Source organism: Mycetomoellerius zeteki, unplaced genomic scaffold, assembly GCF_001594055.1.
Source record: "Mycetomoellerius zeteki isolate Tzet28-1 unplaced genomic scaffold, Tzet1.0 scaffold243, whole genome shotgun sequence".
In the NCBI taxonomy this organism is placed as follows: Eukaryota; Metazoa; Arthropoda; class Insecta; order Hymenoptera; family Formicidae; genus Mycetomoellerius; species Mycetomoellerius zeteki.
In genome coordinates this window covers 800,371-823,472 of record NW_017257220.1, presented here as the reverse complement: position 1 = coordinate 823,472, position 23,102 = coordinate 800,371, and the positions used below count along the sequence as shown (strand labels likewise).

Genomic DNA, 23,102 nt, shown 5'->3' with positions numbered 1-23,102 from the left:
TACACAGGAACATGTGGCATTTATGGCATCAAAGTCTTACAGAGAATACAGGTGGGGGTGGTAGTGGGGAGAAGGCGTAGCCAACCGAATTTAATTAAATTGTGTTTTGGATTCGATAAGAAATTACTTCATAAGGCTACTGTATTTCGATTAGTAGAGCGTGCAGGTATCTACAATTACCAAACCATCAATACATATGCGTGGCTGTTATCGCTCAACCGGCCATTGAATATTATATCTTCGATTTGTCCTTCATATTGTTTCCTTTCAAAAATTTTGTTACTAAAAATATTAATTCAACAAACTTTTTTGTTGTACTGGGGAGTATAAAGTCATATAATTATTGTAATTATTAATTTATCTTTTTGTATTATATATACGAATATAAATTTGTTATAATATGTATAATGTAAAAAGATAAATTAATAGTTGCAATAATTAGTTTATACAAATTGATTTTATTGTTTATTAAAGTTATTTTAAAATTGTAATAATGTATGAGTTAATTTACAAATGAATTAACTCAGTTATAATTATGTAATTGAGTACTAGTTATATAATTATATTAATAGAATAGTAAATACTGAATCTATATCTACGAGTACATAAATCTATCAAGATAATATATGGCACTGATTTACTAAGTATTTTACTGAATTTTAATAAAATATGAATTATATGTTTAATAGAGATTTTTTTCATGATAAACACTTGAGATTTTTTCCACCATTATAAAATAATAAGACTTTCGCTTTCTGCACAACAATTAATTGATAGTTTCAATCTGTAGGGAGTATTTTTCGAGCAAGAAAATATGCTCCCATCGCCATCCGATAAGACGGCATAACAGTCCATAACTAGCTGCAATAAAGCTTACACTGAGAATAGCCGGCGTATCGTCATATAAGAAGTGCTGGCCCGACACAATCTATCGCAGTGATGACTTAGACGACGACGATGGACATCGATATCGGATCCGTCCGGATTTTGATCTAATTTAATGACTTTTCCTATTTTTTTGGCTACACAAATTTATTCAATGATTACTGTGACATCGGAAATTTGGCCTGTTCTCTCATCTCCGGGTAAGATTGCTAAAATATTGTATTTTCTTTATCAACTTCATCCAACGTGTAGAAGTGAATATATTTTTTTATCATTTTCTAATTTTGATTGAATCGATAAAAATATCGAGTAATACTGCAATAACATGAGATATTAAATAATACATAACCGAAAAAGTGTGAGTTTGAGAGTATATATGGACTTTTGTTGAAAGATAAAGTTATACATTTCCTTCTGCGAGGCACAGATGCAAGGAAAATAAAACTACAGCGAACAGCTGCAACATCCTTATTAGATCTTTCTTGGCATTTAATATTTGAAAGATTAAATGTTAATGTTCACTTACCCGTCCCGTGTAAGTTTTCTTCTTCGTAATTTTCCTCGCACATTTGCAGCCGAGTGCAACGTGTATTGAAAGTTTTGAAATAAAATAGAACTTGAGAAACGAACCATCTCGAGATTTTCGCACGCTAGACATTTCTCTAGCGTTTTTTCGCTCGCTAAAAAGGTGAGGATTTAGTGACCTAACGGTATCAAGCAGCACAACAAAAAACATTTTTCAGAATGCAGGTATTTTTATGTTATAGCATAGAAATTGTGTTAACTTCCTATTTCGTTTTTTCTCGTCGCGCCCACATCAGACAGGTATTCTTCTCTTGGAGAAAGGGCTGCGCTTTTTTTTGTCCTGTTTGCTTTAGTTATCCGATAGCTACCGCATTCTTAAGTGTGTGGTTCAGGTTTATATTTGTTCTACAGGGCAGCTTTTTTTTCTCGTCAAACCAAAAAAAATATTAGATTAGAATTTCTTGGATTTTAAATCATACATATCGTGTAAATCTTCTATTTTACCATGCGTTTTTAGACAATAAGAAAGATGCATAATATATTTGCAAAGTTCATAATAATGATGTAATAATATATAAATAAATAGTTATAATTAAAATAACTTATCTTGGAATTTATTAATTTGTTTTGACTATATTTTAACTATTAAATTATAATAGCAGGTATGATACCTATTTGGTTTTTATTTAAAAAACTTTAATATTATTCTTATCTTTGTTGTGCTTGCAACACAGAAGGATAACAATATTTATGTATCTGAAATATCATATCTCTGAGACTATAAGATTTGATCCTACCCAGAATATCCCCGAGATATGCTCTGATCTTTACAGAAAATAGGGTCCCAGCAATTTGTCGTTGAAGCCATCTCTAGTATTGAAAGACGTCTGATTCTGACGTTCATACACATTTCCAATCACCTGACCGTAATAAGTTTTTTTTAGAACCGTTTCTATTACATACTGGAATAAGAAGAGATTCGCATTCTTGACAAGATAGTTTGACGAGACGCACATAAAATTTGAATTATTCACATTTGTGCTATATAAAATTTTTTAATTAAAATATTTCCACTGTTAGTTATTTTAACAAAGCGTTTGAAATATTGACAAAATAATATAAATATGTAACTTTAATATATATAATACAATTCTGAGATAAAAGTAAATTCGAAACGACAATAATTTTTGTATAAAATCATGTATTATAGTTAGCCATGAGAGAAATTTAAATAAATTACATACAGAAATTAAATCGGTATTTAAAAGAAACCACTGTGTACGTTATTATTTCAAAATAAATTTTAAAGGTATGAAGATATATAAGGAAAATAGTTCTTCATTTTCTCTTGTTTCAAATAAAATGCAAGCAAAGTGTTAGAATATAAATCAAGTAAAAAGATATGTGTGGCTTCTTTCGAAAATAAAATGGACCATGGCGAAGCGAATTTTACATTTTCTACTACAGTGGCAAAAAAGCGTTCTGTGTGTAGCAAGATCGATAGACTCGGTTAACCTTCCATTCGGATGGCCGTGCATCTACATGTGTACACGCGCGTGTATTTTTGTCGCATAGAGAGTCGCAAATGCCGGCGGTGGATTCCGAATTTATAAACTTTGCATTCGCAATATTGCGTGAGATTGCCGCCCGTTTTCCATATGTGCCGCTTGATTACGCCAATTTATTTTCATGCAGTTGTTGCATAGCCCCCGTAGCCGCCGCTGTCCACGCGGAAGCGGAATATTATTCTGTGTTCCGGGTGTGACAGTATACTGTATAAACAGCGGGGGTATATACGACAGCAATGTCGGTCGACGGCGAAATTTCGGTGCTGACGTGCATGCGCGTTGGCCACGTACCCAGGCCCAGCTCGTAGCGCGCGCGCTGTGTGCGTCTACGCGTCTCTGGTCTCTGACAATGATCGTTTCTTTCGCACACCCAGAATTCGGCTGGAATGCGTGAAATGCTCTGAAAGAAAGAAAGAGAAAGAAATAGTGAGAAAGAATAAGCGAAAGTCTGACCACAGCCGTTACTCGATGTATGAAAAATATTTCGAGGAATTATGCGAACCGCTCGTGGAAAGAAATAGAGAGGAAAGAGTAGAGAGAAAGAAGGATAGAGAGAATAATGAAAGTTTAGCGTGTTCCTAGCGTTTATTACATTGTCCAATTTATCTGTTACGGTACCTGTTGGCTAATAATATTTTCACGCTGTTTGTTAAAACGCGGAAATAATGGAAGTGTTAAAGGAAGGTTTCACCAAGGAAGGATGTGATTATCGTTAACGAGCGGAGCATGGGTTTTAGCATTTAGCTCACGTGAACTCACTGATGCTTCGTGAAGTCGCAAAAACTAGGTCAAACCAATCGCACAATATCGATTTTCACTAACACTTTTCTTCGTTAAACGTGTTTCTTCATTCCCCCGACTTCTTGCGATATTTGTTGCGCGCCTTTAGCAGAAACTCTTTTGCTCATCTTCTCTCTCATTCAACAACCTCGATTTTGTAAGGTTCATTTGATCTTTATCGTTACATTTTTTACGATAATCATATTGTTCCCTTATTTTAAAAGTGATATAACTCTAAAAATTAAGTTTTTCAGAAAAGGGGAAAAATTATTTTTTAACTTAACAGAAAATTATTAACTAATCAAATAATATCGACAAAAAGAATATACTCTTAGAAACATAATCAAATGTCATTTTTGTTTTACAATCCTTAAAGAATTACTCTTTTTGAATTGCGACAATTTTGATATCTTACAAAATTATAACAGATTTGCAATAATTCATCAAAAGTAACATAACTTGAAATCTCGCCAAGAGTTTATATTTACCTGACCAAAATGATTAAATTCAAAATAAAACAATTTCTTCTTCAAACACCAATTAAGTATCAAAACTGTCTAAATCCTAAATGTTCTCTGTAGAAAACTCTCCCTTTTATTTACAAAAAGCATGCACAACTCAAAACGTGTCACTCTTGTAGAAGATATATTCTCTTGAAATTATATCTCTTTAAATTTAAAAAACGACATGGGCTGTAAAGATAAGTTAGCTTGCTTTTGATGATTGATAGAGTATCTTTTTTATACCTCATGTAATAACTCGAAAATCGCATTTTTTTAGTTGTGATATTATGCTTAAGTAAGGGAACAATAAGTTTCTTTTTATTGGATACGTCGAAAATGCAGAATACGAGAAAATGCAGGCTTTTTTGTCTTTTCATATAAATACATGAACCTGTTAGATACAGTTCGATAAAATATGCCCCGGATAAGGGACGCTAATAAAAACTTTTGTGTGGCAACAATTTTTCGTTTTAAGATCAGAATCACCCACATGCTGGCATTGCACGCGTATCTGTCTTATGCCCGTGTCACATTACGTATTCGAGATTAAGGATTATGAGAGAGAGAGAGAGAGAATTAAGGATTAGAATTCGACCAATCAGGTAATTTTAATTTTAATCCGTTTCGTTCTAATTGGCTGAATTCTATCCTCAATTCGTAATCTTCAATCTTCAATGCGTAGTGTGTGACACGGGTTCGACATTACGGTTCGCGTCTCTTTTCTTTTCATGTAGGTACACGAACCTGCGTTCACAGGATTATTACTCATTCGCAACTTGAAACTCTACATCTTCATAATCGTAGATCATGCGTAGCTTAAATCATTATCTATCTTGTATCTCTATGCAATAAAAGAAATTGTGATGCGAATGTTAGAGCATTATACGCGATAAAATAAATATCGCATGTCTTAATGTTCGCATAATACATTATGTGCGGAGAATTTATAGATATTATAACATACGCAGGCGATTGAATTACTGCTAAATACATTACGTCGACATCAAAAAGCAGTATTGATAAGTATCCAGATAGTAGACACAAAATATGTATATTTTAAATGTCCGCAATGTGGGGGAAAGTAAAATATAATTATTTGATTAGCATGATAAAATCACTTAATTTCTGGATATGTCATTAAGTATAAGCGAACATATATTATGTAAACGAATGATAAAAAACTGAGTTGAACCATAAATTTTTATTTCAAGCGGAATGTTTTATTATGTTTGATCTGATTCGTTTATGCATATAAAGCTTCTAATATTGAGGGAAACTGTAAATAAACGTAGTTTCACAATATTTGTTCATTCGGTCAGTCCGTGTTTCTCGAAGGAGACACCAAATAAATTGAAAAGACGCGATTCAGTAATACTCAGAAATGAAACAGAGGACATGGCGGCGTTTGTTGCAGTTCAGCTATGGCCGCTCGAACGCCTTTTCCATACTTTCGACTGGGTTATGCTCTCGATTTCCTTTCCACTGCCTCGCTCACGTCTACTACTTTGTTTTCTTGACGCGCGATACCTACCTCTAAGGCGGGATGCAGGTGAAACGAGTGAGTGGGGACGGAAAGCGATTGAGTTGCCTTGATGGGTGCATCTCGCATAGTACACGGCCGAAGATACTCGAGAGTATGGAGCATCGTAGCTCGACCTGTAAACACTGAAGAACCATTCCTACGTATCCGGTGTGTCTTAAAAATCGTATTTTTAACCTCTAAGCGATATCACTATGAAGAATACATTTTTACAAATTTTTTTTATGAATTTTAAGTAGTAAAAAGCTAAAACCATCTACATAATATAACGTAAAAGGAAATATCGAAGGACGATTATTTAAAGAGGTTGTAAGGAACAAAAACACATATATTAATATTTACGCTTTAAACAAACTACATACATGTGAAAGTTGTGTTCATAACATTCTGTTTTTATTGAGCAACACGTTTTTATAGATTATTTATTTTATTTGTTATTAGTTTTATTGTTATAAACAAAAATTTTTTAAATAATAAGAAAAATCTAAATTTTTTAATATAAATATATTAAGTACTAAACATGACTTATGCAAAGTTTCATTGACATTCACCAATTAGTTTATAACAAATAAATATTTTGTTTATTTACTGAACAATTAATGTCTGCATTTCAATGTGTAACTTTACATAAATATTTTTTAATTCATATAGTATTTATATTAAAAAATTGAGATTTTTATCATTATTTTGTAATACAGTTTCATATATTTTTATTAGAGTACAAATTTAAAAAATATTATTTTTTATGGAAAATAACTTTTGATCCAGATGGTCAACTGTCTCTAATTTTTTTGTATTACTTTTAAATGCAATTTAGAATAATCTATAATTTTTTCAAGTAATTCTTAACATATTGCATTTGCCTTACAACCTCTTTAATTAATTTATTTGCAAAGATAACAAGATTGCATCATCTCGAGAAATGATAAACTGTTAAGTGTTGAGTTGTATTTCGGAATTTTGATTTATAAAAAATTAAAATAAACCTGTAACTTTAGTTTATTTCTAGTCTTACCTTCAAATATTTTATTTGATTCTATCTTCCGAGAATCTTTCTTTCGAAGACACCATGTGTATCTTGTTTTGTTGAATACATGAAAAACCGAAACTTCTCTCGTAAAGCCACGACGAGGTACATCTAGCCTGACTCACGTTGCTGTACATGTATCTGAAAGTAAAGCAGACACTTGTAGATGAATGTGTGATGTACTCTTGCCCGCGGCGGGTTTATATACACTGCGGAGTTATGCAAAGTATCAGTCATGTAAAGTTAAAGATTGCTCCGTTCGAAATACTTTTGTATATTCAAGGTTATTTCGAAATATATTTTTGAAAAATATTATGTCCTGTAAAAGTATAACATTGTCTCTCTCTCAGGATCAAATTGAAATCTAAGAACATTTCAATATCATTAAAAATTTAAATTAAAATTTTCTTTATATTATATTTCTAATTATTATACAATACTGTTATTTACAGCATTAAATTTTTATAATTTTAATCGTAAGTAACAATTCTTTACGCGAAGTGAAATAAAATTCAAAATAATGCATTGTATTTAAAGTGGTTGGTCTTTCCCGTAGAGTACATTTGTTTTTTTCTTGCTCATACATACATCTTGCATTTAGAGTTTTGCGTATTCACGCGTACTCTCCATGAACGTGAAGGTTGTCCACTTAGATGCAGTCGTACTATAACATTACTATTCGGCCTTCTCGCGCCGCGTCTCTTCGGGAAAACTCCTTAAGCAGTAAAGTGACGCATGCACTTTCGTAGGGGTATAAAGCGAAACGTGTCGGTAAAAGAATTGCCGGTATGTGTTACTACGCCGATACGACTGTGGACTGTAGAGCTAAATATGTCAAGTGGTATATCAAAGTGGCGTATGTTTCTGAGAAAACTAAGCATCCATCGGACTACGTTGGGAAAAAAAGAATTATAAGTGGTTTTTGATTCCACGATTTTAACAAAGATTAGTGTAGAACAATATTATTGTTTTTCAATGCAGGTAATAATTACATAAGAAAAAGATTATTTTCATGTAACGCGCATTTGCACAGCTAACTATTACAATAAATATAGGAAGTAAAGTGATATAAAACAAGATTTAACTAGATTCAATGTAGTTTCAGCGATTTTCTAACATCGAAACATCGCATCATACAGGAACTGCCAAAAGTTTCTGGACAACATATAATTTTATAATAATTTTTTTGTCAAATCTTTTTATATTATAAGTTAATAAAATTCTTATTATAATCGACTTAAGAACATGATATTTTACTAGACTGTATATTTATTTCTACACTATATCTTGTATATTAGATTTTTATTTTTTAAAGATTTTTATCTGAACAATACAATAAAATTACTCATTGGTCAGAAACTTTTGGCAGCCATTGTATGTTAATAAAGTTTTAATAAATATACATATAAGTATACAACGTAGTTGAATATTTATAATGACTAAAATCTTGAAGAGATATATTGTTTTAAATATTTACAATTTCTTAAGATTCTGTTTTTTAAAATATTTTATGGCTATAAATTTATATAGAAAAATACAAATTTGAGACTGTAAAAGTACCTATAACAAAATCATCATTGAATTATCGAAACTAATTTGATATAGATTTATAGGACAGCCTCTATGTGTGTAAGCCACAAACGGTAGACATTGTCCACACTAGTCGTAAATTATCGGTGCTCGGTGATAACAAATGCAATCATATGATTGTGCTCTTGATCCAATTGTTTTTATAGGTTGACTCTTATCATCAAGAGCTAACGATAATTGAATGGCAGCGCCACTAAAAAAGTCCAACTTGAATACTGCAAAAGCTTATATGAAACAATTTTCCATTGAAACATATTTCTGTTGAGGACAAATAAAAGATATCCTCAAAAAATTAAATGAAGGGAGAAAAAGAGGGAGAGAGAGAGAGAGAGAGAGAGAGAGAGAGAGAGAGAAAGTATAAAGTATAAAAAAGTATAAATTTAATTTATAAATGCATGTTACTGCAAATATTTATTTACAATTTGAATAATATTTTAAAGGAAGGGTCTAAGAAGCTATTAGAATGCAATATATAAACTGTACTTGTACAGAAATGCAAATTATTCAAGTCTTTAGTAATTTTTTATATTTGATTATTACGACTTTGCATGTAAGATTAATAGAAACACGTTGAATACAACAGAATATGACGAATTCGATAGCTTGTACAATAAATTATAAGCTTTCTACACAATATGAACTTTTAGCGGCTACAATTGGAAATTACGAAACGTGATTGTAAATGCAAAAATACAAACATAGAAAGCACAACAGCATGATATAAAACGAAAAGGATAAACGTGAATGCATACACGTGCCCAATCCGATGATCAAATCCAAATCCAGATGATCAAAATTCAATTATCCGGTACGATTAACTAACGAAGAAATTAATGGCACAAAACCAGTTCAATCTCAGTTCCTATTACCACGAATTCTCATTTGTTCATTTTGCTTCGTGCTGCAGAATTTCTAGGACAAGTTTCCACTCCTCTCATGAATTGTCCTCCATTGGTTTATGTTTACTACAGCAAAATAAAGTATGAATATTTATTGATATCAACAATATGGAAGCAATGTATCTTTATTACAGTAAAGAAAATATTGATATGTTTAATATTTAGAAGAATACATTTTGTCAAGTTTTATAGAGTAATGTCTTAGTTGTTATATTAAATTCAAAAATTATCGCTTTCAAGTTTTGAAATTACTAAAACAAGAAGCTGTATCACGGGAAAAGCGCAATTTTAATTAAAAGTCATAGAATAAAACGAACTACTCATGTCCACCAAAGCCTAACGCGTGCCTCATACAAATTGCCTTATTGTTTGTACGTGAGCGCACATTGTATTCGTGAGCAATGTCGTGTAACGGTGCCAGCTCTGCCATTGCCCTTTTCAACGAACTGAGACGTTTCACTTTTTTCAACTCAACGACTATCATTTGACTATCGTTAAAATTACTCCCCGTTCATTTAAAACTCTCGTAATTACATTGAATTGTGACGACTTACGATGAAGACTTACGATGGTTATAATTACACGCAGCGTAAATAATTTTGCGAAGTGTGACTGTATGGTATTGTAAAAGCAATAGACAGACTGAAATCTACTGTGCGATCGATTGAGAACTGAAAACAGCTTCGTTAATGCAGTTTTTTACCACAAGTAGTGCTCCGCCTTGACCGTGGCTTAAGAATGTTGCTCGATTACAATGCATCGCGGCTGGGCTCCAGGTAATCGAACGAAAAACATGATTCGCGGGAACAGCAGTAGGCCGCTGATCACGATCACTTTGTAGTCGAGTGGGGGCAAGTGACACTAAACAGGTAGGATGATCATGTGAAACCCCGTGAAACTTACTGGCAAGCTGAAACGTGTCTAACTTCTGCATTTGTATCAGGCTTGAACGCGTGCTTTGAACGAAATTGGCTGATAGAAATCTGCAATTGTGATAACTCATTGTGATACATACGTAATGATCTTTGTTCTTCATTCATATTATAGTAACGAAGTGCGGTATAGTGGCTTATAAAAAATGTACGAAGTTAATGTAAGTTCCCTCGCTTTCTGTTTATGAGACTTTAAATATATAATATTTCAAATATTACTTAAATTAAAATCTTTGTAATACGTTATAACATATAAATAATATAATAAATTGCAATTAAAAGCACTACATTATACATAATTTTCATATATTTTTTAAATACATATGGTAACAGATTATATGTAATAAGTTGCGTTTCACCAAATCCTAAAATCTAAAATTATATTATATTTGTATGAAATTGCAGATAAAATTGTTGTTTTCATAATTTTTTTAAAATTGTTACAGATGTGGGGAATAACAGCAATTTGGCGACTTAGCATCTTATGGGTAAGTTGAAATCTTTTCTTTTATGGGGAAAGGGAAAGACAAAGAAAAAATTGAAATTGTCTATCGTTTAAACATAACCAGTTCATTCTTCAACAAAAAGTTATTGAACCGTTAAATTAATATCTGTTTATTATTCATGCTATTTATTAAGTTAAAATATAAAAATGTTCTTAGAGTTATAAAATATTTCTGATCTATAACTCTGCATGTAACAATATGTTCTTAGTATTGTAATTATATTATCGAAAAAGGTATAACTGTATTTTGTATAGTTTTCTATTTATCCACAATTTTCTATTTTTTATTTTATCATTTAATATATTAGAACTGAGCTGTCGCATGGAAATTCTGAGTGTTCATATATATCTTATTTTTTGAAGTCTCGGTAGAATTCTCGGTGTAATCTGATGGTTTATGCCAATCCAATGTTAGACCGGATAAACATAAAACATGAGACAGAGAAGGGAAAAGCATATAACAAAGAAACGTTCTAGCAATACTAAGAAGCTAGGGACTAACCTCGCAGGTCCATGTCGCTACGTTTAGTAGGTATACGTACGCAACAAAGCTTTCACCTTTCCCCTCGATTCGCCATTGCTCGACGCGATATTTTATTGTGATGTGCGAAACCTTAAGTCCACTATTTCTGAAAGCAATATTAGAAATTATTGTATTAAATTTTTGCAATGTTTCTAATTCTAAAAATCGATAATGTTATATGTATATATATATACTGTTTTCACAAATACCAATAATAAAAATGTACAATACATATATTTGTAAAAGACAAATTTTAGGAGTAAATAATTCATAATACGAGATCAACGTCTCACAATTAAAATGGTCGAATAATAATAAATAAAAAAAGAAAGCCAAAAGCTGTGCAAAAAGAAACTGAATGTAACAAGAAAGATCAATTTTTATGACTAAAACTGGTTATTAACTGTAAGACCTTCGGCTCGTTCTGAAAGGATCTCGTAATCCAGAATAAGATAACTATATACCTTTAAGATAGATAGGTCAAGGAGTTGAAAGGAGGAGGAAGGAAGTAGAGAGTTAATGTTCTCTATGTAGATCGCTGTCAGTAACATCGAAGAGAATGGAGTATATCGCGGTACGCAGTATTTTCTTGAAAATATCTTTCTGAAGATAGCTCTATCAAAATAACTTTACGAGGTAGAAATAATTGTCCACCGCGATAAATCTTTGATAAAAATAAAAAGATGGCAGAAAGAGATTTGAGAAAGAAATGAAAAAATTTAATATAATATATTCCGTCGTGTGTGAAGAAAGTTCATCACACTAAACTGCAATTGATCCGAATTGAAACCAGTAAAGAGTTACTTCAGAAACTTCTGTTAATTAAACTGAAAGAATGAGAAACAGTAATTCTGTTTTAATCTCTAATGTAAAAGATATTCTTGCTTGAAATTGGATTGAACTGGAGAATTCTAATTACTGACGTACTTGAGATATATATAATACTTGCAAATAGAACATTTGTTTCAAAATACTTCATTATTTCAGATTAATTCAAGACTACAATTTAAAACAGGTACAAATGGAAACAATAAGTTGAACAAATGTATATATATACAATTAAATATAAACTGATTTAAACAAATATGAAAACGGATGAGTCGGGCGAAGGTAGCTGGTGTTATAACGTAATTGTAGAAACTGAACAGCTTTAATACTACCAAATATGTGCGTTAAAGTCTCTCTTTTCAAAAGAGTTATTTCAACGTTATCGGAAAATCGTGTCTGATTTCCAATACAAAATGTCATGGCGTCACAGTGTTGAGATTGTACGACCGGCATTTCCCCCGATCTGGGAAGCCTCGTTGGGCTGGGTCCTCGGAAACGTTGGCATGCTGTACATGTCGGTACAGTGGGGTTTCGCATTGATCGGCAGGCACTAAGAGAGCTTCGCTCTGATTGGCCAGACTCCACCACATTCTTGCGTTCAGGATACGGGCGACAAGGATGAACACATCCATATTCGTTGATTAAAGAAAGATGAACTATGTATTGTACGAGAAAGAAAGAGAGGTGACTGTGTCGATTTATAAGGTTGAAAGAAGATAAGAGATTGAAGAGAGAAAGTAGTCTGTGATGCACATGAATAAGAGTGAAAGAGAGAGGGAGAGAAAAAAAAGGAGGAAGCAGAAAAAGTCATAAAGAAAGAAAACAAAAAATTTGAAACGGAACGAACTTAGAATACAAAGGGCTGATAAATAATAATAATCATATTATATTAGAAAAATATACTATTATGATACAAAATTCATCAATGTTATAATAAATATGTAAATCCTTAAAATTGTAATTTATTCTAAATTGTTAATTTTTTTTTCAAAGCGCTTTGACTGTTTTCCTTCGCAAAATAATATCTTTGGCAAAAGTTTATATTTAGATTTTATTCTTGAAAGAAGAGCCTTCTTCTATTTTTTTTCTTTTCACTAGATTTATAGTCTTCTTCCGCCTTTCTCATTTTAACTATAGTTGTTCGTTTCTCCCAATCTTTATTATTAGTTATTTTCTTTTCTTATTATCTTGTGCTGTACATATAAATATATAAACTTTATGGTCAAGATTTTACAGAAAACAGCGTGCAAATGTCATAGTAGGTTTTGTGCTATTAAATAAGGTATTTCAGACAATGAATTGACTAATTAATTGATACTTACATCAGCAACCCTCCTCCTTTTTGCCTTCTCTCATATAATTGGAGCATTCTATTTTCTTTTTTTTCCATTTTTATTGCTTCAGTGGAATTCGATATCGATTGCACTTTAATATCGGCTGCGTTTTCTACGTTGTAGAATATATTGTGATATATTTATGTATAAGTTATATGATAATTGAACATTCCATTATATTAGGAGGATGGTACCTTTGTGTATTTTAAAATTACCTTACCCGATCTACGGTTACGCGAATGTTCACGCGAATATCCGAGATAGGATTTTGGTGAAGATACCAATTGAACGAAATGTTTAAATTGTGCGATTATACATTTACAATATCTCTTCTTAAAACTTTCCATATTAATGAAGAAATAAAGATAGATTTCAATTTCTCCATCATTAGCTTAGCGCATCTTATGTTATATCTTTTTTAAATCATACGTAACTAAAAACATTGTCGAGGTTAGAAGATATTATAATAAAGCTTTATTTTTATCTAAAAAAACATCTCACATCAAAGTATTTTACGTTTTATCTAAAGTCTTCTATTGATTAGACAGCAACCAGCGCGAAACCCCTCGATGCATGTGGCGCCATCTTTGGAGAAAATCTATAGTCAAGTTTCGACGAAGCCGCCCCTCTTTCTCTTTAACCCTCTACCCTTTTCAGAACTGTGTGTGAGAAACAGTGGATGGAATGTGGCGAAAGAGGCAGGGGAAAATCAGGGTGAAGTGGGTTGAGACCAGGCGAGACGGGTCAACCAGTCCAGACCAGTCGGTCGCGCCCCAACAACCCTGTCCGACCCCTGGAAACCGGACGAATAAGAGGGGGGGAAGACTAGTATCGATCCGAACGCTCATGTTACACGATTCGTAATCATTTTGAATTACACGCCCAGGCTCTCATTCCAGATAGCCGTGGACCGCTGTCTTGTCTGAATATATTTTAGTTAACTTGAGATTGTTTGGAAATAGCATGAAATATGTAGATATATGTATATACGTAAAATCTACATATATTAATCTCTTCTTTCTCAATCTAGATTTGGGTTATTTACATATAAAATAAGAAATATGGGATGTTTTTTTTGTTAATTAAGTAAATTGATGAAAAATTTATCCTAACATAGTTATATTAATTTAAAATTTTATATAGATATTTTATATGATTTTTCTGCTTTATTAAATTTATGAAATACTATATTCTAATAAAAAATGTTTCATATAAAAATATACAGGGTGTCATGCGAGACTTCTGCCAAACGCTTTTTGTAGATAGAACGGGCTAAACTGAGAGGAAAAGTCCTCTACCATTTTGCAATTTTCGCAATGGTTAATGAGATATTAATTATAATAAAAATTGCCGAGTATTGTGGTTCTCCACAATTTTTTTATTCAAATATTATCAACTTTACAGAAAAACAGCAAGAGACAAGAATTGCTTATTTTCTTCTCATAAAGTTCTGAAAATTTTTTTAATACCGTATTTTCTTATGTTAGTAAAAATGTTAGCCAATAAGAAAATGCAATATTAAAAAGTTGATCAAAAATTCTAAAAAAAATGCTTAGAGCTGTATGAGAAGAAAATAAACAATTTTTGTCTCTTGCTATTTTTCTGTAAAGTTGATAGTATTTGAGTAAAAAATTATTGAAGACCAATATTCAGCAATTTTTAGTAATTAATATTTCGTTAACCATTGCGAAAATTGCAAAATAGTCGAAATTTTTCGACACAGTTTAGTCCGTTCCATCTACAAAAAGCGTTTGGCAGAAATCTCTCTTAAGCGGGACACTCTGTAAATATATAAATATATGTAAACATATACATAATTATGTATGAAATATATCCATATATATTCATATATTCTTCTTTTTTTATAAAATTATTGTTTAATAAGAAAAATAATAAGGAGGAAACACAATGATTAAAAAGATAATTTTTGCATTAATATATTCAATATATGTTTTTATATGAAAAATTTTGTACCAGGATTTAATTTCACGAAACTCTACATTAATAATTTTAATATCTCATTTATATATTTAATTTTAAATATAAAATACGATTTACTAAATTACAAAAACATTGTGAAAAAAATTTAACGTCCGTTCGTGAATTTCTTAGAAACACTTAACGTCGGGAACTTTGCAAATGCTATAAATCTATAAGTGCCCTTGAACTTAAACTTCGCCAATGTAACATACGAGAATACATTTCTACGTCAATATATACCACAGACTGACGTAGCTCACACTCTCGAAACTCGCGATCGATTCGTGCCACGAATTCTCGAGGACTTTTTTGCGTATCGTGTAACATGGATATAAGTAAAAACTTGGGCAACTGGCACCTAGATGGCGGCACAAATCAGTCGCTATCATGGAGCCTGAGTGGTCCAACCAAAGCTCGAATCACGTCCTCGTAATCGAGGACATGGCGGCAGTATGGCGGCAGAATGTACGTCGTTGGTATTCCAAGCACGATTTTTTCGTAAGCTCCTGTGTGCCTGAGAGTTTTTTTTTCACATATTTCACTCAATCCTAACAATATCTATAAGTCGCATGAAAATAAGACCAATTTTTACTTGTTCGGTATTTCTTAACTTTAGCTTCGATTTATTTATTTATTATAGCTTTTGTTTAAGTTTATTCCACAAGAAACTACATTTAATATCTATTGAGATTGATTTAGACTACACACAATAAACTAATTTAATCTTTGATATATGTTGATAAAGTTCTGTTTTTTAAATTTATTTCTGTCCATTACACGCATTATCATAAATCTAATAAAAATATTCACATAAAAAATATAAAATATAAATCATTTAAACGCTAATCAAATATTATTGACCTGGTTATCATATATTTATTCAACTTGAAATAATATAAATGTACGTGATCTTCATTTTTTCGAATTGTTTGAACTTGTCGGACAAAAATTAAAATCCTAAACTTAAAATAATAATTTAATAATAAACGATTTTTTAAATATTTTTCAAAATCTACACATGCACATCTGCATCTTGCATATCTGCATCTGATCAAAATGATAAAAACTTCTTATTGTTATAAAAAAACGTGAGCTGAATTCTTTTTCGTACTCTGCTACTATATGATATATTTTCTTACATTTTATATCTCATCAAAGATGCATTTGTATAAAGTAAATAAGAGTGAATATCGTATCACAGTCCTCAAGTGTCCGACGGTACCCACATTCATGAAGTATTGACTAAAGTAACTTCGCACACATAAAATGTTTGAGCGTAATTCTAGGAAAAATAATGTGAAAAGTAATAACGAACGATAAAAATTTCATTTATAAAAGTTATCTCTCATTCAGTTAATTGAGATCATTAACGACTAAGGTACAAAGTATTAAGATATCATATTTATTTAAAGCGAACGATGATTTTTTAGATAAACTTTGTGCTATTGATAATTAAAATTGATTATTTAAAGCTTAAATATTAATGCCCATGATATTATAATGAATTGAAATGTACTAAAAAGAAAACACACACTCGCTAACAAAATAATTTCTATGTTAAACTTTCAATACGAATATGTATACTTTTTCGACGTTAAAAAAGATTATTTGCCCCCGAGATAGGTACTCTTGTATTTCGTCCTTAATTTAAACTATTATTTGCTTTCATCTGTTTTACTGCAGTGTTATCTATTTCTTCCCTCTATAATAATCGTAGAAAATGGATTTTTAGATAGAAAAAAAACGAATATATTCATAAATTTATTGACTATATATACTAACAAAATAATTAATTTGTAGCATTGTTTATAATTATAGATATTAATATAAATAAAAGAATTTTCGCATTAAAGTAATATATTATTTTCTTATTATAGTAAACACCGCTATATTTTTCTTGCATTTAACATAGCACAGCTTAATGGTCGTAAAAAAGGGAAGAAATACAATGAATTCACTGCGTCACGGGGTGATAAAAGATATGAAATTCACATAAGTTAAGTAAAAGAAAAGAATGTATATTATTGCAAATGTGAAATTATTCCCTTCCAACGTGATATTATCATCGAGGCTATCTACTAATTAGCTTTCATTATTTATGCACTGACAGTTAAGTACGCGAGGCGTTATAAACGAGTACAATGTTCCTCCTATATTATAATAAAGCATATTATCTATAAATAAGGCTTGAATTAAGAAAATGGGTAATTTAAACTCGCTTGATTTTAGTATGAAATAAGTTTTTTATTTCATATTATATTAAAGATTTTAATAAACATTAGTAACATAAAAATTATTTTATTAAAACAATTTGAGCGTGTTACATTATTTACTGATATTTATTGCATTAATTGTTAATTATAATATTAATTTGAAAGTTGCAATTAGACTTTATCTGTGTGATGGTCTCTAAAAAAGTTTAAGTTAAGGAAGATCTCAGAGACAAGCGAGGAGCACAAAAGAAATTCCAAGAAGAGCGGAAAAGTTAATAACCTGGTTCGGCAGTCGTTGACGTAAGCAATTACACGCGATTAGGAATAACGGTCTGAGAAAAATTTTTCATTCGGTAGAATAATCTTCACAGCAGCGCCCGGAATGAGCTATGCACGACACGTATTCATCCGTTCGAACAATCGAATTTTAGACTTCACTTCGAAATGTATAAAGTTTCTCACGCGATTGCCTGTCTTATTCTCTCCGTTCTCTTACGAAAAAATTGACAGCAGTGAAATAAACCTTATGAATTTAGAATTATTTAAATTTCTAATATCGTTTTGAAATTTATCGAAAGTGCCGGATTTTCTCGCGAGAACAAATAATCTGGTTATGAATGTACATCGTTTCGAAAACCTGCCGTCGGGCAACGAAACTCGCGTTGAAAATAACCACTAATATCCATTGCTTTTTTTATGTAATAAAGTATTATTTATTGTATTTATTTCCTTTTGAAAAATTATGAGTGAAAATATGATTAAAATAATAGCGGTACCTACAGATATAATTAGATTTGATTAAATTTAAATATTCCAAATCACTCTTATTATTAGACAAATAAAAAATATATTTATTTTACTATAAAAGTTATAAATGAGCTAATTATAGAAATATTTCTATTTTCTTTTTAATAGTCTTAGCGCAAAAAAAATTAGAAAATATTTTATTGTATCTGAGTCGAGAATTTAGATAAGTGAAAAAATTATATTATATACAATTTATTATTTACTTATTTAATGTTTTATTAATTCTAATAATTTTTAAAATTTTACCAATTTTAAATTTCTATATTACATCTCTCTCTCTCTCTCTCTCTCTCTCTCGTCGAGTTTATACATTTTTTTCTTGTAGTTTGCATTTACCTACTTATTCTTTTATTAATTAGACTAATAATTCATAATATTGAAAAAATTTACAAGAATTTACGTTATTTATATTCTTCATACTATTGTTTTAAAAATGGTTGTGGCATAGCGTCTATATGTTAAGCTAGAATAATATTGTTAACACCTGCTGCCATTTCATCACTCGAGTTCATATCACAGTTGCTGGCGAATAAATTAAAATGTTTTACAATGGCAGTACTAAGTTAGAGTGCTACAATTTAGAGCGTGAAATATTCGGGATTTTTTTTATTTTCGAGACAGCCGTCGGCAATGTTATAGCAAGCTCTCACGGCATAGAGAACGTCCTTAACGATTTTGTTGTTTTATTTGTGTCTTAATACTACCGCGTGGAACTTCGTTTTATTGCTAACTTGATATATTTTTAGTTTGAACATGCAGATGGTATTACGAATGTTTTGAGATGCCGACGGAACGTGATCGAGCAGAAGATACAACAAAAGCGAATAGATTTAAAATGTGTACTTGCTCGTTTTAAACACTTGTAGGATTAAAGAGTTATACTAAATACACATAGAACACATATTATTGCTGAATTTTGGTATCCTAAAATAAAAATAGATACATTTTTATATTTTATATAATTATAAATTATTTAAGTAATTATTTTCTTATCATTGATTATTAAATTACAAATTTTTTTATCGTTACTTATAATTACTTGATTATATTACTTCTAAAAAAGGATTCCCTTGCTAAAATATTCGTTAGACAGTTTTATCTTAGACACATTTTTTACGGAATATAAAATAAATATTTTATACTAAAATGTTTTTAAGTTATTTTCGTGTTCATTGTTTAGGTACGTAAACATTAAATTAAGTTGAAAGTTTTTTTGCAACTTCTTACTAAGTAATTTAGAGAAGAAAAGATGCATTTCTTTTGTGCAAACGCTCCAAGTCGGAGAATTCAGCAAACACAGATAATTTTACGCTTTCTTTTGAAACGACAGATGGGGATGGCAATGAAAGAGCAGCTGCAAAATTATTCTCTGAGGTATTTCTGTAGATCAGTCGGGACCATCTCATGTAGCAGCCGCTCCGTTCTTACCTTCGTTCTTTGCAATCTGTTTGCGCGCGCCCCTTTATGATGCAACGTTGAAGAAATATTGTTCCAGGCATATGCGAACGCGGAGCTCCCAAATTTAAAGTTACTACTAACAATATCTTCTTTTTTCCGAGAAAATGTAGTATACACTGTTTGCTTTAAAAGAGGTATGCATAAAATTTTCTTTATGAAAAGATGAAAAGTTGCTCATGAATAATAAATATATTATCAATATTAGAGATAAAAATTTTTCTTTCTAAGATTTATTCGATAGGGGATAATACTCCGTGTTGATGATGCGCTAAAATACGCGGCTATTATTTGTTATCAAATAAAGTAGGATGTGCTTTCGTTGAATATTTTTTTTTAGTATTTATTATACAACATAGTATATAATGTATTAATTCACGCAAATGAAATAATAAATTTAAAAGGAGATAACACTAAATAAGTATATATATTTATACATATTATCATGAAACCACTCAATGTTATTTTTTTCAAAAATGCCGACCGGAGATAAAAACGAGAACACATAGGGGTCTGCTACAATACACGGGAAAGATCTTCCTGCATCATTTCTGGAAATTGAAGTTTTGTTGTTCCACCCTATCGACTGCTTGTCTCGCAGCAACACCTATCCTCGGTTTTCTTTCGACGACACGAGACCCTCATCTTATTTCACCTCTTTTGTCTCGCCTACCGAATATCCTCCAATGCTTTTACCCCATCTCCTACGTACGCCCGTCTAGCTAGTCGAATCAACATTTTCATTTCGAGCAAACAGGATTCAGTTTCTGCCAGAGAATTTAGGAAAATTCGCTTAAAGATAACGAAGTACAGGATATATCGCAATCTAATTAATTACGATTCTGTTTTTACAGTTTAATCACTAATATGATATGGAGATAAAATTACTAATAGGAAATAAACACGGAAATTATTTTTATATAAGAGGGATTAATTGGTTTTGCAAATTTCCTAGAATATATGATTTCATATTTATTAATTTGTGAAACAACGCTTACGAAGCTTCCGATTAAAACATATTTTATCATGAATTCCAATTTTTCTTATTATATTGGAATTACTCTCTATTTTCTTTCTAAATGCTAGATTAAATCTACACAAGTGTGTAGATTCTGGAAATACGACATGCAATATGTTTTTTTTACAGATGCATTCCACAATCTTCCAAATACAAGATTTTCAAATTCAAGTCCCGAAGCATAACATGTACAGGAATAGTTACTATATAAATGAAAGTTTACAACTTCATAACTTCTCTGTATATAACTTTTCTCGAGGTAGCGCAGAGGACTCGAGCGTATAAAAGTTATTGGTTACTAAATACCATAACGAACGAGAATAACGAATTTCCAGTAAGTATCGCGATCCGTATCCGAGGCTACCCACGTGTGAAATTGCGATGCACAAGGTCTCGCGTATATCCTGCGCGCTCATACATACATATTTACACGTACACCGACGGCGTTCATGGCACGCCTAAATGTTCGCGATGATAACGAGTCTCTCGCTAGTTTCCGCGGCACGAGATAGCCCAGCCGCGTCATGGCGCAAGTTGTTCTCGACACGAGTTATAATAAACTCCGTATTATATTCCGCGCGTTATACTTACTACGTGATTCGCGAACCGCGAAGCGTTGCGCCCGTGAAAGCGCAATCATCCCCCTTTCACTCCTCATCCCACCTTAAGAATGGAATTCCCGTCTTGCTTGTTAGGATTTCTGGATTTGCGGCGTGTGGTCTAAGGCGACTAACTTTAAATGATGGACATGCGAGAGTAGATTACAGTTTTGATACATCTTCGAGTTTGCGTATTCGATATAGCAAAAGTTTTCGAGATAAGGAGTGATTATATTGTAACTACTGACTCTGAAATAATCGCAGAATTAACCCTTCAATGTCACTCTAAGTATTGCATACCCAGTTTTCTCTTTCCAATGTTTTTTTTATTGCTTATAACTTTTTTATTATTTATACATTTACTTGCTACTATTGAGGAGCAGACTTTTAAAATGCGTTTTGTTCAAAATTTTATTGTTTTAGTTATAGATGGCATAGTGTTTAGTGTTGAAAAACTAATAGGGGAGAGTGGTCTAAATCGGACCTATTTGCAGTTTCTGCTCTCTATAAGGCGTAAATAAAGTCCGATCGTAAAATCGAAGCTGCCATTGGAAAGCTCATTTAATTCCCTTCATTTTTGCTTCAGATTATTTTGACATATCTCTCATCTGTGTTAAACTATAGGTAATGGAAAATGTAAAAACCCTCTTTCCAGTCCGATTTGAAACCATCGGTTCCAAATCGGACCATCCCCTGGTTCAGATCGAAAACTCTTATTTTTATGGATTTTTAGATAAAATTTTAAAATATTTTAATGTATTTCTCTTAGTATTGAGTAAAAACGAGCAATTTGACAGTCAAAGATAAACATTTTTTCGGAAAAAGAAATTACTGACTATTTATATTATTAGAATTGAAATCAATAAAACTCAACTAATCTGAGATTAGTTTGATGACTCAAGATATTTTACTGATTTAATTACTTGGACCAGATCTGGTCAGCCAATCACCAGTACTACAAACCAGACCTATAAGTTATTCACTGTACTGTCCGATTTGGACACGGATCCTTTCAAACTTTGAACAAATTTTACAATAAACCGCAAAAGTGATCACGAAATGCTTGATATTTTTGAATTCTACACTCTTTAATTATCTTAAATCAATTACTTTTCAAATTTTTAACACCTTTTAAATAATGATTTACAAGGATTTTTTTTTTAATTTTCGCACGATGACTCAAAATACATATTTGCCTCTATTTTATGAATGTTATGATAGGAAACTGTCAAACTGCTATCGCATATTCGGTGTCTTATAAGGACTTTACATTATAAATAGTACGCAAATTTGCTTAACCGTATTCATTTAAATTAAAAAGGTCCTATTTAGACCACTCTCCCCTATTATAAGCTACTCTGAGATGTTCAGAAAGCATTTTTTTCACCGTTAATTTATATGTTGAAAAAACATAGACATTCGAAGTGCATTATGTTTTTTAACTTATACACTGAAAAAAATGTAATTTTACATGGAAATTACATGTTCATGACTAGAAAATTGTCTAAATATGATTGGAAATTTACAATTTCCAATAAATTTTCAAGCATATTTATGTAATTTAGATAATTTTCCAGTCATATACATGTAA

At 31.3% G+C, this 23,102-nt stretch overlaps 1 long non-coding RNA gene across 1 annotated transcript in view; it reads left to right on the top strand.

Annotated features, from left to right (window-relative positions):
• The first annotated feature begins 867 nt into the window (after positions 1–867).
• LOC108723528 (uncharacterized) overlaps positions 868–23,102 on the top strand; it is a 67,022-nt gene continuing 44,787 nt past the window's right edge. The window contains exons 1-2 of the long non-coding RNA XR_001936650.1: positions 868–1,085; positions 10,696–10,737. This is a non-coding gene — a long non-coding RNA (uncharacterized lncRNA). The remainder of the gene's footprint in view (positions 1,086–10,695; positions 10,738–23,102) is intronic.